Here is an 18564-nt window from a genome sequence, read left to right as displayed (position 1 = left end):
TATAGGGGCCGGCGAGGGACAAACATCTCTATTTCGCGTTCCATTGAATTTGACGTAAACTGATCCTCCCACGGGTCATCCTGCTTTGTGTTCCACTTTGTCCGTTAACGTTTTCCTTTAGATTATTTGATTTCTTGATTATAAATGCACTATCTTATACTAAATATTCATTTATAAATCAAAAACGTCATAATTATTGTTGTTTTTAGTATTAATAGTATTTTAGTTGTGATCATATTAGAACTGGTATGAATATTACAGTTTATTTGACCACCAGATGGACCTACCAAGGTAATAAATAGAAGGTCATATATGGAACTGCTATTGAATGCATACTGCATATCAACACACTTGTTTGCCCGCTTAATTGAATGTTTTTTCTTCTTGTTGTTTTTTTTACTGCAGACTTGTATCAGTCTTTTTCAATCTGTTTCTGTCTTTTTTGCAGAAGCTGTAGACACACAGCAGTTATTGTTGTACAAGAATTGGCCTGCAGGGGCTGCTGCATCCCACATGCAGGAGGATGTGGAGGGAGGATTAAGGCTTTGCATGAATATCTCTCACTTTAGGATGAAAAAAAACATCCTTACATAAACTGGAAGTCAGTTACCAAACACGTGAAAACCTCAGATAGTGTCTTCCTGAAACCTAAAAGATGAGGTTCATCTGACACTGGGAGCCGTTGTTGCTATCCCCTCCCTGATTTATCAACAGCCAATCACGCCCTCATCAAGTATAATACCTTACTGATCTTGTGCAGGACAGCTGCCTTCACTGCAAATTGACATTTTTATGTAGGGATAAATGAGTCCCATGCATGAAAGGGCAGATTTAAATCATCACAGAGACTGTGACATCCATACTGATCATATTGGGCATCACTCGCAATGACTTCTCCATACTGCATACAAGTGGTTGACACCTGGGCTCGCAGCTGCCTGTGCTCTTGTGTATGATTATCCGTCACATTTCAGACACCACAAAATGCATGTCGTGTCAGCTTAATGGTTTTAAGCAATAAAAGACATCAGAGATGTGTAACCAAAAGGGGGCTATGAGACCTTATTTCAGTTCTCACTCAAAATTCTGAAAACGTTTCCAAAATTTCTTTTAATGTTCACCACATAAGGAATAAAGCCTGATTGCCCTGATCATTTTTTTATGTGTAGACATGGCACAAGCTGAACAACGAATATTGTTTAGATTGCAGGTGACTTGAGCCAGGTAGGGAATTCATTGCAGTAATTAAAAAGCCTGGCTGGAGCGAAATAATGAATGTCAGGTATTGATTCAGTGTCAGGTTGACTGTTTATGTTTCAAGGTATCCAGGGTTGATTAAAGCTAATGACACAGGGCCTTCTCAGCCTCTTGCTTCTGTTCCAGCTCCACATAATTAGGAATGAGAGAGTGATGGTCTAATCACAGCCGCACAACTGTTGCTTCTCTCCACAGTGTCTCTACAGTTGGTTCAACAGTTTCCCCGGGCCATCACCTCTGTGTGGCCCGTCACAGCACTCTAGTGTTTTTCTGCCTGCTTCCTTTGGGATTTATTCCATCTCCTTCCATCAAAGATTTAGGCTACGGCTACATGAAAATGAAACGAGGGTTTTTTTGAAAACGGGTACGAAAATTATTGCGAGCACACAGGAAAGCTTCTGTAAAGATATCAGGTCCTCATGGCAACGCCACGCTTGCTGGAAACGATGCAGTACACACGCCACACCTCTATGTGCGCTGTAAGCCACCCCCACCGGTTACACCAGAACAAAAGAAGAAGCAATGCACATGTGTTCACGCCCCTACTTCTACCAGCATGAAGCTCAATTTGTTCCTTCAACAACGCCGCTGTAGTTAGCAGTGTCTGCAGCAGTGCTACTATCAATGTTGTGGGGTCCATGATGATCGCTGTCTGTCCTTGTTGTGTTTTTTTTTCTTCCGGATTTTGAATGGAAGCTGCTTTTTGTTCTGGTCACTGACGTATGTGTATACGTCACTGGCGTTGGCCATGTGGCTGTGACGCAGATGTAAACAAATCCGTTCTGGCTGTAACAATGGAAACGAAACGGCGGCGTTCTTAGATCTTCCCACTCTGGAACCCGTTCTCCAAAAATATCGTTTTGGGGTACTGGGAACGCCGGCTCCATGTGGCCGCGACAGCCAAACGATGAGCAAAAATATCGGTTACAGTGAAAAACGTTTCCGTGTAACCAGACCCTTAGACGTATTAACAAGATCTTGACCAGTGACAGAAATAAAGACTTTTTTTTTTATGTATGTATTTTGTATGTAAAATCATGCACTTCGATGTCAAATTTGACTAAAAGCTTGTATTTGCAGTTCCATGGATTAAAGGAGCAAAGTTCAGTGCTTTACTCATCTCTGATTGTTGACAAAGCTCTAAATCTAACCCAGTGCCCAACGCTGTCAGATATAATGTGATTACCTATCATGTTTTGCTGTTATTGCTCTCTTTTTCTCTCACCTTGTAACATCCCAAAGTTCCAAAACATTTCAAGATTAAAAAATATTACAACAATATCCCTTTAATTTTTTTTAAATCTACATATTGTTTGTTTTTACTGTGCTGTGAAATTGTAAAATCAAATCCTTAAACTATTGGTGTAATACGTTTCATTCTTGTAGATCTTTGATGATGCTTGAAAGCAAAACCCCTCAAATGAATTGACCTTGAAGCTGCTTTTTGTTGTGGGATTAACAAGATGTTTCTGAGACCTTTAGAGCAGGCAGAAAGTGTTCTAGAGTTTGTTGCTCTCTACATTTTTGCAATTCTAATTGGGCCCAGCTCATGAACTGTATCTGGCCCCAAGCTGCATTCCCTGCCAGTGCACAGAGACAGGGAGCCGCTTCTTGAGTGCCAGGTCACCTTGACACCATCTTGGCCATTTTTGTCATGTCCTGCAGGCTTCCCATCCCATTGCAGCTCTGACATTCAGAGAAAAAAAAATGCATTTCGACCTTAGTTACACAGCATCTTTCCAAAATATCACATATGCGATGGGACAGCCAATAAAAAAACAGAGACAATAGCAAGGCCCGAATGCAAATTAACTTAATATTTTGACATTTTTGGCATGCCTTCTAACATGTTTGTCCCCGGCCACATTCAGCTCATTCCCAGGTCATATTACCATTGCTCTCTGCCTGATATCAAGGCTTGAAAATTAAATTTTTTTATTTTATTTTTTTTTACCCTCCCAAAAATCCCATTGAGTCATTGTCACACACATGCGTGAGTCTTTCTACGTGTGACATCGAACTGTATTTGAGATAGTCCGGTAGTGGGATGGGAAACCATTTCCTGTTTGTCTTATCTGGTTTGTCACATATACAGCAGGTTAACTGGGTGATATTTCCGTACTGGGCTATCTGTATCACCAAATGCAGCTCTGCAGGTGCATTCGGACAATTTCTGGCAGGATGTTGTTGGCTTGCTTTTATCAACTCCACCTGATTGAGTGATGATGTGATATGATGCACCACCTCAGGAGTGTTAACTACTTGCTCAGCCATTGGAGGTGGCAGTGTGGGTCACTGCTGGGTAATCTTCAGATGTACAAAGCCTTAAAAATGAAAAATGACAGAAATACTGAAGGGAACAAACCAAAACTATAGTAAAAGTACTCCAGACTTAGTGTGTTTCAAGGAGATAATATTGTATGCTCAAAATTAAGATTGCAGAGTATCAGATCTGAGTAGGCTTATATTATGATATGAATAATATATGTTATTCAGATATGAATAAGCAACCTGAAGTCATTATATATTCTTATCAACATGCATTCCATTATTCTATTAAGATTTATTCGTTGGGTACTATACAAATTCCTAAATGATAATTTTATAAATAAGTTATTTTAATAAACTTGATAACAACATTTGTATCTCAACGTCAGAATCTGGATGAGGAGGAACTCCTGTCATGAACTGTGACAACATTTCATATTCTAATCTTGTATTTTGTTGGGAAAGTGTGTTTTTGAGTAAAACTAGAAACTGGGGCTCTCAAATGTGGCATTTCCAAAGCACATACCGCATGAAATATTAATGAAAACAGAATTCAATGGTTCACAGATTATTCTAACCCTATATCATTATATTGAATCTACCTCTGAAAGACTCAGCTTTTCAGAAATCCTGTTTTCATACTCATTCACACAACTGACCCATTGCAGATTGACCCAGATGGTTTAGGGATGTTCGACCAGGTGTTTTTCAGCATTGCACAACTTTTCCAGTCTTCGCTTGTCTGTAATTAACCACATTTTGTTCTTTTTTTATTTTACACGGTATGGTAATGTTTTAGATAACAAGGTGTTCTTTTTTTATCAAGTGGAAATATAAAATACCATAAAAGCTACAAAAAACCTTAAGCACAGACAAGGACTAGTGTGACACATGATGAAGACAACAAGCCTGTTGAAGCTTAGATTGCCAGGATACAGATGTAATTGGGACAAAGCACAGCTTTGAAAAGCCTGTCTGGAGTCTTTTAGTTGCCTGGATTCACCGTTAATTGATACTAAATTAAGGAAATATGTCCTTGTTTTGGCCTTTTACTCACAATAGTTATAAAGCCTGTATTTCCCTGAACACATTTCCATCCTGGGAGAAGTGGTTGAAGTCGCGGAGGACTACAGAGACCTGGGTGTTCACCTAAACAAAAGACTGAACTTGAAATGCAACACTGAGTGCAACACTACAAGAAGGGACAGAGCACACTCTACTTCTTGAGAAAGCTGTAGTCCTTCAATGTCTGCAGCAAGATGTTGCATTTCTTCATGCAATAAATCGACAAGATGACTTCTTTACAACATGAATCACTGATGACTAATAACTGTTTATGCTGCAAAGTCATTTCATTTTTAGGATTGATAAAGTAGTTTTCATTTCAGTTCATCATTTCAATTTCATCAAACAATTGCTATTGACTAAGAAAGATTAATACAGCCAAATATTTCTTATCCAACCCATCAGTTCTATTTAATGTATTGTGTGTGTCAATTTGGATATAATTCAGGCACGTTGTTTTCCTACGAATTCACAATCCCAGATGGGGAAAGTTGATAACAACTGTAAAGCTTTGCATGTTGTTACCACAGTTATTGCTTAAGTGAGACATTCAGCAGCATATTGGAATACTGTCCACTTTCATTGGCGACGATGAATCTGTGATGTTCAGCAAGAAGCCTTAAGTCACGTTGTGTTTTATTTTAAACACTTTTGTTGAACTGTATTTAATATTACAAGCAATATCTTACAAGCAATTTCACTCACAGTCACTCAGATGAGAAATTTATATTCTACTCAATAAGTCTCAGACCTAATTAATTGCGTGAGACTGTTCACAATTTAATCACGCACACACACACACTCAGACTAAATGTTATTGCTGCAGTAAAGCGCCTCCTTAAGTAATTTCTCATAAATAGATTTGATGTTGCATGAATATACAGGACTCAGTGTGTATAAAGTCACTAATATCTTAACGGGCACTTCTCTGCTCTGTGTGTAATTCAAAGTGAAATGGTATACAAAGGCCTGTCTTTGACAAAGCAGAACATTTCTTGGAAAATGCACCGTCTTCATTTATTTATGAGTGAGCTCTGGGGTATTCAGGAGGGTAGGCATCACAGGCATCAGTCTTCTGACTCCCATGTGGTGCTCATCGATTTCACCCCCTCGCTGCTGAAATGCACCATCAATCAATACAGTAACAAGTCTTCATTTATACTTGAGAAATGCAGTCTCCAACATGGCAGACACCAAGTCCATGTGTAGTAAATCCAGCTGACGAGAGGCCTTGGTCTACATCTGGCTTTGGGTCCAACCTGCCCAACGTGACGGTATTCCACGATGTTACAGCACAGCAGCACATACATAATAATGTAGATAGAAGCACAGTCATAAAAAAAAGCTTTTCAAATGCATGTTTTTTTTATGTTCACATATATATTCCTGTAATAGAGTCTAAAGTCTAAACTGTTTTGATGTGAAAAGATATGATATATTGTCTTTTTTACAGCCACGACAATAACTTCATTCAGCCCGAGAGTCATTGTGTAAGGCTGCTCCCTGAAGGCCACACATTTAAATGATATCGAAAAGCAACAGTTATGTTATTCCAAGGCACTTTTTTCCACGCCAACGAGACTTATGCAGCTTTATAGACAATTCTGCAGGCCGGTTAAGTTCTTCCACACCAAACTCATCCATGTCTTTATGGACCTTGCTTTGTGCACTGGTGCGCAGTCATGTTGGAACAGCAAGGGGCCATCCCCAAACTATCTCCATGAAGTTGGGAGCATGATATTGTCCAAAATCTCTTGGTATGCTGAAGCATTCAGAGTTCCTTTTTACTGGAAATAAGGGACCAAGCCCAGCGCCTGAAAAACAACCCCACATCATAATCCCCCCTCCACCAAACTTTACACTTGGCATAATGCAGTCAGAGAAGTACCGTTCTCCTCGCAACCGCGAGAACGCGTCTCCACTGCTTTAGAGTCCAGTGGCAGCGTGTTTTACACTACTACATCTGACGCTTTGCATTGCACTTGATGATGTATGGCTTGGATGCAGCTGCTCACCCATTGAAACCCATTCCATGAAACTGTTCTTCAGCTACTCTGAAGGCCACATGAAGTTTGGAGGTCTGTAGCGATTGACTCTGCAGAAAGTTGGCGACCTTTGCGTACTATGCGCCTCAGCTGTACCACTGACACTTGACTGTTGAATATTTAGTAGCGAGGAAATTTCACGACTGGACTTGTTGCACAGGTGGCATCCAAACACGGTGCCATGCTGGAATTCACTGAGCTCCTGAGAGCGACCCATTCTTTCACAAATGTTGGTAGAAGCAGTCTGCGTGCCTAGGTGCTTTTTTACTATTTTGATGGGTGACTGAATACTTTTGGCAATATAGTGTATATATTTTTACAGGCTGAGTAATATGAAGTTAAGTTTAGTTGTTTGATTATCCCTGTGATGGACTTGTGACCTGTCCAGAGTGTTTACCACCACTCACCTGATGACAGCTGGAATAGGCTGGATGGTAAACAAAAAGACAAAACACCGACAATGTTCAGCTAGGAAAACCTGTATTCGCATAAATGGTGTTTTTGCTCTTGTCTCCAACCTCAACACTTTTGTAGATCAGTTTCACTCCACTTATGGCAACAGCACTTCCATTACATTAGCAGCCTCTCCAAACAGGACCGCAGTGAGTCAGCCAAAAGCTGCTTTGGAAGGGTACAGAGGACATGAAAAAAAGCATCTAAGGTGCTCATCCAGCCTCCAAACTACCCAGATACCAATCTAATGTGAACTGATGGCATCTGTGTGAAGCAAATCAAAACCATATAGATCCCACCCCAAACCACAGGGCCCAAAGCATCTGTTGCAGATATCTAAGAAATTACAGGGCACTTTTAGGTGTTCTTTGCCCTCTCTCTAACTGGTCGGAGGTAGCTCACGATGAGGATTTACTCATTATCAAGCAGGCTGTCATAATATTGTGGGTGATCGGTGGACACATAATTGATCTTGCTCACAATAGACGGCTTAACTTCACTCAGGTGAAGCACCCAGGTGTTCAGGACCGTCAAGTGTCTCTGTAAGGCATTACAGTGAGCCAACTTGCACAAAAACACAAGCTGGACTATGTGGAAAAGTAGCCTTCACTGAACTTACTGCGTAGAGCCATTATAAACCTAAACAAGTTGTCTTTCATATGAAAATGAAAAAATATTGCTCGAGTGACGTGTAATATTTCAAAGCTTAAAAGAGGCCCCTCTGCACATAACAGTGGAGTACTTTTAAGCATATTTTGATAAGTCTAGATATTTTCCATGGCGGTTTTACTCAAATAAAGGATGCCTAGTGAATTCTACATGAAGCGATGCAGTTAGAGTATTTTTTTATTGAGTTTAATTATGTTTTAAAGTCAATCAAAAAGGATGCAGGCCCCATAGATTATGTGCGCTGAGGGGGGAGGGATAGACTTGGACTATTGGCTGCAGACACACTGAAATGACATTAAACTACCCATTAAAGCTCAAACTGAGCCTGTCGTCTGCCTCCGCTTCCACACACTAGATCCATTTGCGTCTTCCTCCTCTGCCGGCCCTGTGTCAGTCTCATCCCTGCACTACATCCTCGGATGACAGTGCCCCCACCCCCTCCCTCTCTCTGGCCTTGCTGGGACGCCTGCTTGGTATGGTCCGCTCCTCCCCTCTCCTACGTAAGAGCGATGGTAGTTTCTATTGGGGGAAGGTCAAATGACTCCGCATGTCTGCCCGTGTGTACATTCCCGGTACGGCACACGCCTGATGAAGAAACATTTCACCTGAGAGCCCGCCCGAGTGTGTGTCTGCGAGCATCTGACGCGGGACGTCGCGCTATGACCCTCTGAAAGTAAGTGCCGACGCGCAGCGGCGTTTGTTCTTTTTTTTTTTTTTTTTTGGTCGTTTGCGATACGATTGTTCGGCTTATATCAGCGTGTGGCCGGATAAGTCGAATCCTTATTAAGGTTTAATGTTTGCAAAGAGTTGCGTTTCCGTGCAGCTGGTGGATGGCGGCCGGATGGTTTTAAAAATAGTTGCGCTCGGATGCTGAGTCCTGTCGCGTTTGCAGGTGAAATCCACACAGAGGGTCGTTGTTGACGCGCAGCCTCCTGCTTTTTTTTTTTTTTTTTTTAATGCACTTTTAATGTAGTTGTGTGAATGAAAGGTGCTGCTCATGTATATTTCACCTTTAGCGTTAGTAGGTCAGCCGTGTGTCAGCCTGATCTCCGTCTATGAACGCAACGGGTTGTGAGAGAGTTGTCCTGCAGGGATAATGCCAAACAACAAAAGAAACAGTAAGTGAATGACACAGAAGTGAAACAAAGGCAGGAAATGCAACAAAAATGTAAGAAGTTAAAACTGAATGATTCCAAACAAACAAAGGAAGGCGTGTCTAATCCCACAGCAGTTGTTATGAGGTCCCGTGCTTGTGTAGGAGTGTGGAAAGTTCAGCCCTCAGCAACTAGAGAGCTCAGAGGAAGGTAGACTTAATGAAGTGAGTCATCTGAGTGAGGCCAAAACCTCCCCTCCCCTGCAAAGCAGTACGTAGTTAAGCCTATTACAACATTGCATAATGCAATAAGGTATCGTCCCATAAGGTGCAGAATGAGCTGCCTCCAGGGTATGATGGGAGGAAGCCTGTACAGCATGTTGTCCAGGCTCTCTCATTTCTCATTATACATCCTAATAAAACATCTCAGTCCGGAGCGAGGGGTCAGGTTGCTCAGACTGCCAGCGCTGAACATGTGTGCGCGGCCGTTTGCTCCAGTTCGGAGAGACTGGAAAGCAGAGGGAGCTGGAGGTTTTCCCTTTCCCTTTCCCTTTTTTTTAATTATTATTATTATTATTATTATTATTTTACTCTAGCTTTGCATCATCTGTTGAATGTCTGAGGGGTGTGGTAGGTAAAACACATGTTGGATTCCTGGTGCATCATTTGAGCTGATTGTTTTTCCTTTATATTTGATATCTCATAGTAAAACTAGTCAGAAGATGAAAAGAAATGATTCACATTCAAAGTAATCAATGTGAGACACAGAGGAGGAGAGGGAAAAAAAAGGAAGATTTTTGTCTTGTCCTCTGGTTCGTTACTGATCCCAATCTCAAACTGCCATAAATCTTTACTACCAATCGTTTTTTTTCTTCATCAAAAAATTAAAGATATTAAACTCCAGCCTCAGAAGTAAGAATATGAACTGCATTTGTTTCCTTTGCGCCATATTAGCGTACAAAAAATGGTATTTCTTTTTCCCTCAGACTGAACGATGAACCATTTATCACAGAAATACATAATCCTGATTTATAGCTCCTCCATTTGTTAGATCAACCAATAGTTTCCGATATACAAAATGTAAATTCTCTCATTGAGAGCCTGTTTGACATGCCAAGAAACGTCTCTGCTGTAAAACACACTGGTGACACACACCCGCACACTTGTACACCTTGAGGGATGACTCTTATGATCAAATTATGCATGGTCCTGCTGGCTTTGATTAATCTCTCACCCAGCCATCATCAGCGAGTGCTTGCTGTTACCAATTGATTACGGTACAGATATTCATGTTGATGAAACTGAACTATATTCATGTTTCATGATTTCATACATGCTGTTTAAAAAGGAAAAAAAAAAAAAAGGAACAAATTCAATTTGTCTAGAATATTTCCTTATCTTTGTGTTTTCATGCACATCAAACTGTGCCTTTTAATGCTTTTGAGTTTATTTTTTTTGTTTCTTCTTCTAACATGCTAAGGACGTAACGTTCCCCACGGCCTTGTGGGGTTTCAACAGCTGCATCTCATCCATCTCTGCAAGCTCGTTAATTCATACGCGCACATAGGTAGAGCCTCTGTGCTGCCCTGAGGAAAACAAATGTTGAATTCCTAACAGCAGATCTCACTTGTTGCCAGGTAGTTTTCCTGAAAATGTATTCTGTGAAAAATATTTTCAGTGTTAAGCAGCTGCTGTTTGTCTAAGGCGGACTGATTTACTCTGACCCAGTCTGGCCCTCCACGATGGGCAGGTAAAGCTGTTTAACTCTGAGGAGGCTCCATGCAGCTATATAAGTGAATCCACTGGGATTCTGTGGTTTCTAAGCACTGCAGCTCAATGGAAAATGACTGATCCTGCGTCCCTCACAGTTGGTTGTTCTTGGGTCTCAAACAGTGCCACATAACCAGCCTGTGTAATTTTTCATTTTTAATGTATATGGTTCTGTTTTTTTGGAGGGGGGGTTCAGAGCATCATCACTGGTGAAGACAGAGAGTTGTGCAATAGAGGCTGTTGTCTTGAAAAAGAATAAAGAAGAATTTAAGGCTTACTGAGGCAAACTGGGAACGATAATCTGGTGTGGGGGAAAAAGTGTTGACTGCAATGAAAACAGGGAAGTCGAGCTATGCTTACAACATGACTGAGAGATTTAGGTGGACCCTTGTTTTGTAATTGATCTCATGGTCGAGAGATGAATCGTGCCACTGACGCTACTATGCTGTGTACTTTCAAGGTTTTCACTGTTTTTTTTCAACGTTGAGGTGGAGATCATTGTACATGGAAGTGTAGCTGAATTCACTGCTCAGACTTTGTCTTTAGGTTACTTGAACGGTGATTTTTGTTAGCTGATGACGCAGTTTTAAAATCAGAATTTTATCAGAGCAGAGTGGCGGTCTCGAAATGCTTTAAGAGGCCTTAACAAGCTGATTTTTCAATCGCAGTTTCTGATCCCTTTTATCGACTTGATAAAAGAAGCTGAAAAATTTGTGAACGAATTTTCTTGGAGATTTGGCTGTATCAGTACACTACTCTGCTGTTTTAACTAAAACATGGAGCTTTGGCAAGTTTATGGAGTGCCACGGCCCATTTGAGTCTGGTTGACTGTGTGCATGTGGGAGCGATTCAAACTTCAACCTCATTACTTATGTGTCTTTGTCCGGTTTCAGAAAGCTCGACTTTTGTATTATTTTGGCCGGACTAATATATTTACATGCATTTCAAAACGCCAGTTTTAGTGAAGACTAACAAAATCAGTTTTCTCTATAAGCTGATAAAGGAGAAAGTAAAAACTTCGGCTGAACAGCTAACCTGTAAATCCCAGCCATAATATGGTAATGCGTAAATATGGTAACTTGATTTGTCTTCTTACAGGTGCCACTAATGGTGCTGAAGACTGTTGGAATAAATGGTTTTGGGGTTTTTAGGTCACTTTCCTTATAAATGATCAGTCCATGTGGTCTGCCTCTAAACATAGAGAAAACCAGCGAGGAAAAATATCTCAAATGCTAAGCTAACATCCCAAGATGTATCGTTTTGTCTGAAGATCCAAACCGAAACTTATTCTAGCTTACTTTCATAGAAGACTAAATAAAAGCAAATATTTTCACATTTGAGGCTGAAACCACGAAACTTTTCTTAAAGTTATTTGAAATGGTGACCCATTTAAAAAAACAAAACAAAAAAAATACTTTTTCATTGAGATTCAGATTTCATCTTTTAAAACACACAAGAATAATTCTAAGGATCCAGAGTTCAGGTCATCATATATATTATGACGAACAGTTTTACTTTGAAGTGAAAAGTGCACGTTTTTCCCATTGCAACAGAAATCTGAGAATTGCTGGAGTTTTTGCTGTGGATAATGATATTTTCATTCATCACGGTAATAGTTGAAGTCACACCTGAAATATACTTTAATCTAGAATCCGGTAAAAAAGAAATCCCCTCGGATGCTTCTGAGCACTTGTGTTTCAGCCTCAGTAACATCAATAAACGACTAGATGATTAAGCCGAATGCAAGTGTTTATCTTTCACAGGTCGCAGTGATAGTTTTTTTGGTTATGCAGGTTCTTTGGCAAAGGATGGATGCTTTGGAAGTTTTGCAAAACAAATATAGATGTAGGAGACAAATGGTGACAGAAGTGTTAAAAGGGGGGGGGGGGTCTTGGATCCGCAACAAAACAACTAGATGATAACAAGTTGTTAACAGTTCTGATTTGTTGCCTCTGGTTGTGATGTGATTTTAGTTATCCTCTTGAAAATGAACAGTTTGTAAGTATAACATGGCTTAAAACACTGTTTACATGATGGCTGAGAGAGCTCAGAGCATGACAGAGCTTTTATGCATCCCCAATGCTTTATGTAAGGAGCAATTTGCTAGAAATGGCACATGTTTACATCTCAAGAGGGTTACAGTTATGTGCGTACTAGGTGTTTACCACAGTGATCAAACAGACAGACTGTAGGCCATAAAGCGGCTTGCCTCTTGCCCTCTCTCGTTTAGGTATAAATACCCCGAGGGCTGATTCATTTTCTCTTCTCTGTGATTTTCATCGCTTTTTCTCAGGCTCCCTTCTCTGTTATCCCACTGCCTAATCATGATCATCTTAAAAGACACTTATGGAGGATAAACGTCCTCAGCAGTCCTCTCAAAAGAGCAGGTGAACGACAAGAGAAGACGAACGTGGAGCGGTCATAGGATCTAGCTTACATGGTAGCGGGGCGGGCTTGGTTTTACATTCAGGAAACAGCGCCATGCGACTGGTTGGAGGATTACAGGATTTGCTATGCTAAGCCACAGGAACCCAGCCCAATGACCCCATCATGTCTCTTCCTCCCTTGAATAGATCAACAAACAAACCTCCCCTTTCCTTCCGTCCCAGTTGGCTCAGGGGCTGACCACGTGACACGTCAGCGATTATACGAGTGGGATGAATAAGGGCGGACACACTCATTTCGCTTTTTTATTTCATAGTGCTTCAATCCGTCTCCTTCATATTGGTTTAAGAGGAATGAGTTTTCTGCTCAAGTCGAGATATTCTGATAAATCTGCAAACATTACTTTAATGTCAAAACATCATCCGAATGGCTGTCGAGCCAAATTATGGCCATGTTATGGGTCCATCTCTCGCCTTGTGATTGGAGGGATAACATGACAGCCAGATGACATGCATCAGAAAGCCAGTGACACGTAACTTGATGGGAGGATGACGAAACTGTCAGCAAACTAAAATCTGATTTGGCCCCATCACTGAAGTTGTGCCAAAATTGCCTTTGGTTCCACTCTGAGACACTGCTTGAAAAATAATTGAATCACAGCAAGGGGATGGGGTCATTTTTGACTGACACACCACGGGCATTTGTCTCTGTCAACCCAATATCCCACAGTGAAGTGACTCAGCAGAGAGTAGTCCCCAACGCGACAGCGTACATGTCTTTAACTCAGACTGACAGTGTTCTAGCTCCCCTACGTACCTTGCCAGAAGCAACTCTGCTGGAAAATGGAGGCTTTTCTCTTTGTTCATCTCACGGATGTCATCATGGGTGGCCTCCATGTACACTCTGACGGAAATGGGAAAGGAGGATAGCAGAGGTTTGTTTTGAGTTAATGGTGGTTGTAGTTTATTTAGCATTATGCAATGGGCACTTAGCACTTTCCTAACAGTTGTAAGAGCTTATGGGGATTGGAGTGCTTCTCTGGTAGCATTTGCACCACTGATTGGAATGTTAAATGAGTTGGTAGAGGAGTTAAAATTCCAAGCATGTCCTTTTGTCATGTTTTGGATCATTGAACTCTGGGCTTCTCTGGAGTTTTGTTACCTTTTTTTTTTTTTTTTTTTTTTTAAAGAGTTTGTTTATGATGGTGACATCTTATCAGTGTTTGTCTGTTTTTTTTTTTTTATAACACTGTGTTTCGGTGCTGCATAAATGTGTTCAACCAGTCACTAAGAACTCACTGAGAAAGAGTTCTTTGATATCGCATACAATAAGATAAAAGAGAAAACATTTCAAAAGGTGAACTGCAGTTCGACTGTGCTCATCAGAAGACGCAACTGGAGTCACCAGAAGACCAAATACAGTTTGTGGTACAGAAGGGAGACAGTTGGGAGTCTTTTTTTTTTTTTTTTTTTTTTTTTTGGCTGGCTGGCTGACTGGTGACACCCTGACTGTTGTTTTTTAACACGTAATTCATGCAATAGTGACGCAAAAGAGACATCCTCACTCGGCTGCTAAAGACGGGTGGCTCACATGGTGTCCGTGGCAAGTCGGCTTCATGGAATTGTCTAAGGGATGATGGTGTGATTGGTAGAGCAGTGGGTTCCAGCATGCAAGCTCTTTCTCACCGTCCTCCCATGGGCCACTCCGACCACGTGACCTCCTTTGCTGCTGACTGAGTCGCTTCAGCAGCGCATCAGCTTCGACCCTCCATTCTTCTCCATTCTCTTTTACTTACAGATGGGACACCAATGAGCGCAAATACCAATGGCCCATTTTTGGGTCAGCTAAATATGGCAGAGTAGAGCTACATGTAACAGTTTATTCTCAGCGGCACACTCTCGCAACAAAATTAAAGACCACAAAAGAAAATTATGCTAAATTATGCATATATACAACCAAATATGGATGGGGTTGGGGATTTGAATAGATTATCTGACTGGGTCAGCCACATACTCCTGTTTGCATGTTTTTGGTTTGGTGTGTACAGCTAACCTTTTCTTTTAAAACACACGTTTACCAAAGACAGCATCTGGCTTCTAGGTTCATCAATGGATAGCAACAACTTTTAGATGTATATTTAAAAAAAAAATATATATATATATATATATATATATATATATATAAAATACATTTTTAAAGACTTGATCAATTTTAGCAGTCTATGTCAGCTGATAGCTCCCTGTTGGTCCTGCCGTGTGGGGCAGTCAGCCACAGTCCACTCATGAATGATAAACTAGTCTAATTATCTCAGAAAGTTGTGTTCATTATAAATTGTGGTCCACCACAGGATGTAGAATACAGTCTAATGCCATTCCTTCATGCTGTCATGGCTTAGAAGCTTGTTTCTTGGTAGTTATTTAACATGACTCCAGTTCTGTGAGGACATGTGTAGCTTTTAGCACAGGGAAAAAGATACTCAAGATACACAGGGACACCTGCTTTTAGTGGGTTTACCCATCTTTAGGGAAAAAAAAAATAAAATATATATATATATGTGTGTGTGTGTGTGTATATATATATATATATATATATATATATATATATATATATGTGTGTGTATGTATAGATGATAATCTGCATATGAAAAGGGTATCACACTGGCTTCATGCATTTTTTTTTTCAGTTAATTTAAATTTCCTTTTTAATGAAGTAATTTATCTTGGATTTCCAGTTACACGGCAACAGAAGGCCGTGTAACCTGGTTCAGCGCCAAAGTAAAAGTTAGTATTTTTATTATGATCACACAGTTGGACCTTAATTTAAACCAAAATGACAAAACTCATTTTTGTTTGCTGTCAGATACAGATCTAAGCAAGTAGATGGGAATCTACCTTCATCAGAGTTGTTAGGCCAGACTGCTTAAGAAAAACAGAAACTGGAATGGGACTGATACTATCAGGCATTTAGTTGTTGGCCTGCTTACTTGGACTGATAACCTTGCAAGGTACTCTCAGTTTGAATCTATCCACAAAAAGGTTTAGAGCACTTTGACTGCGCACACAGAGAAGGAACAGGAAGTGTACGAGTCTTTTAGGCTATGGCTACATGGAAACGAAACAAGTTTTTTTTTTTTAAAACAGGTACGAAAATTCTTGCAACCACACGGCAACGCTGCTGTAAAGACTCAGGTCCAGACGAAAACGGATGAAAACGATGAAACGATGCAGTACACACGCCACTGTGTCACACCACGCTGTGAGACAATAGAGAAGTCTCACAGCGTCAACGTTTCACTGACGCAAAAACGTTTTCGCTGTAATAATGGAAACGAAACGACCTCGTTTTCAAACTTTCCCACTCTGGAACCCGTTCTCAAAAACTATAGTTTTGGGGTAGTGAGAACGCCGGCTCCGTGTGGCCGCGACAGTGAAACGATAAGAAAAAGTATCGTTTACAGTGAAAAACGTTTTCGTGTAGCCGCAGCCTTAGAGTATCTTTTTGTGTTCCCTTGCCTCTATTTAATGTTTATTGCACTGAAATGAGAGTGGCAACAGTCTTCTCAAATAACTCCAAACAAGGAAGTGAACGTGTACCCAGAGGTATTTCAGTACACGCACCTCTTCCCTGAACTTCCTCATTCCCTTGAGTTTCCTTGAGACTAGCCAGATACTTTAGATATTTAATCTGTCACATGGTTTCACAACATAGTGAATGAACATGAATTCTCACACCATTATGGAACTGGGAAACAAACTTGCATTGCTTTGTCCCAACCTTATCCTAGAATTGAATTCCTATTAGAACTGGGTGTAAAAGCTTAATAGAAAATGGTCATTATTAAGGAGACATTATTTTGACTTTTCCACAGCCTTGTTGCCGTGGTAATATCAGAGATGTAGACTTGGGCTTTGATATCACAGGACTGGTAACACATGGCAACTTCCAACAGTTGTCGTCGTTTACGTCTACAGATGACATTCTGAAAGTAACGTCAATACACAAGAGCCATTAAAGCTGTGTGGTGTTTGGATACTGGAATCCATTTTCCCTGCCCATAAGTAAGTGGCTAGTAAAATTTTATGTTGAGATTCTTTGTTTGCCTGGGGAAACGCTCTAATACCTGTGTGTTCCTCCAGGAGATGCAGATAAGGTGCCCTTCAGAAGATAACAACCATGCATCACTGCCATTAGTCCCACGCAAGTGTGAGTCAAAAATGACAGAGAGGGTGTTTATTCTTTGCCCAGTAATTGACGGAGTATTTCCATAATGGCGTTGTGTTTCCTGCCAGGCTAATGTGACCCCTATTAGTTCAGGAAACAGACTGCAGTCAGGCTGTGTAAGTGCCACCAGTCACAGCCAAGGAATGAATTGGAGAGAAGGGAGGGCTGAAAGATCAGAGGAGGAGAGATGTAAACAATAGAGAGTTGCAGACGGTGGGACAACTAAGAAACAGGAGGCAAGAAGAGAAGATGAGTCATAGTACTGCAGCAAACCTTGATTGAAATGCCACTGCAGCAGCATGACTTGGATTTTGATTTGGTGTTGCCTGGATTGGAATTTAATTCTGCAAATACTCACAATTGTTATTTTAAGCACATGTTTTTGTTCAAGCCCTTTGATTCCTTGTTTTGGACCGCTACAGACATGTTCCCTCTTCTGGGTGCAGTGTTTCTCCTGTGAGCATGTCCAGCTTTAGGAAGTATAAAAGGACAAGAAAAGCATCAACCCTGTTATGAATAGAGCAGGTTTGTTTTTGGGACAATGGACTTGCATTTCTTAAAAACATGCAGCTCTACCTCTGGTATATATGTGCTGAATTGTTTTTCTTTTTCTCTGTTCCGGCTTTGGCTGCGCGCTGGGCCCGCTAATCCCGCCTCTAATCAATGCACTGTCTGGATTTCATCCAGAAAACAGGTCGGCTCATGTCTTTATTTCCATTTCTGCCTCCTCAATCATTCATAAAGACACCATAGAGCATTGAAATTCAAATAAAAAACATAGAATGAATTTGAAGATTTTGCTGAGCTGTGTAGCATATGGCCGTTTTAAAGTCGGTTGTGTTGACAGTGCACTGTAAACTGTGCATACTTTGCTCATCTGTGTTTTCTGTGAAACGGCTATGTCAGCCCTGAGTTAGGAGCCGCTGGTGTGTGGCCGTACACATCACCTCTGTGTCATTGTTGTTTTCCGGTCGGCAGCTTTCAGCTGAAGTGCAGACCCGAGCACCGGCGATACCCGCTGTCCCTCTGTCAGTCTGTGGGATTCGCCTCAATCCATTACATGCTTGGATGCTGATAGTGTTTGTCAGGGTGCCCTGCACGGCCGGAGACAATTAAGCTGAAACACAAGGCAGGTTTAATGAAGCTCGGCGTGAAAAACATCCTCAAACAAGGTTCTTTTGCCATAGAAAGGGAAGTAGTCAATGTTCACCTGTGTCATGGGAAAATGCACATCGGGTGTGGAAGTTCATGAACCGATGGCTGTGCAGAAAGGCAGGTAAAACTCAAAAATCAATATCTGTTCAAGCTCCTCTGAGTTTGCATAAGGGCTGGGTAGTA

General features: G+C 41.0%; 1 protein-coding gene across 4 annotated transcripts in view; it reads left to right on the top strand.

Moving 5' to 3' along the window:
- The first annotated feature begins 8307 nt into the window (after positions 1 to 8307).
- The window catches only part of oxr1a (oxidation resistance 1a), a 161392-nt gene continuing 151135 nt past the window's right edge, over positions 8308 to 18564 (top strand). For 2 of the 4 annotated variants that reach the window (XM_075464818.1, XM_075464813.1), the window contains exon 1: positions 8310 to 8430. The gene's annotated coding sequence lies outside the window, so the exon portion shown is untranslated. Of the gene's footprint in view, positions 8431 to 8856; positions 8876 to 18564 lie in introns of those variants that run through there. The other 2 variants (XM_075464816.1, XM_075464814.1) reach the window with 2 other exon arrangements.

The sequence above is a fragment of the Odontesthes bonariensis genome, chromosome 5 (genome assembly GCF_027942865.1).
Source record: "Odontesthes bonariensis isolate fOdoBon6 chromosome 5, fOdoBon6.hap1, whole genome shotgun sequence".
Classification (NCBI taxonomy): domain Eukaryota; kingdom Metazoa; phylum Chordata; class Actinopteri; order Atheriniformes; family Atherinopsidae; genus Odontesthes; species Odontesthes bonariensis.
The sequence above is the reverse complement of the archived record's forward strand: the minus strand, read 5'-3'. Positions and strand labels throughout refer to the sequence as shown.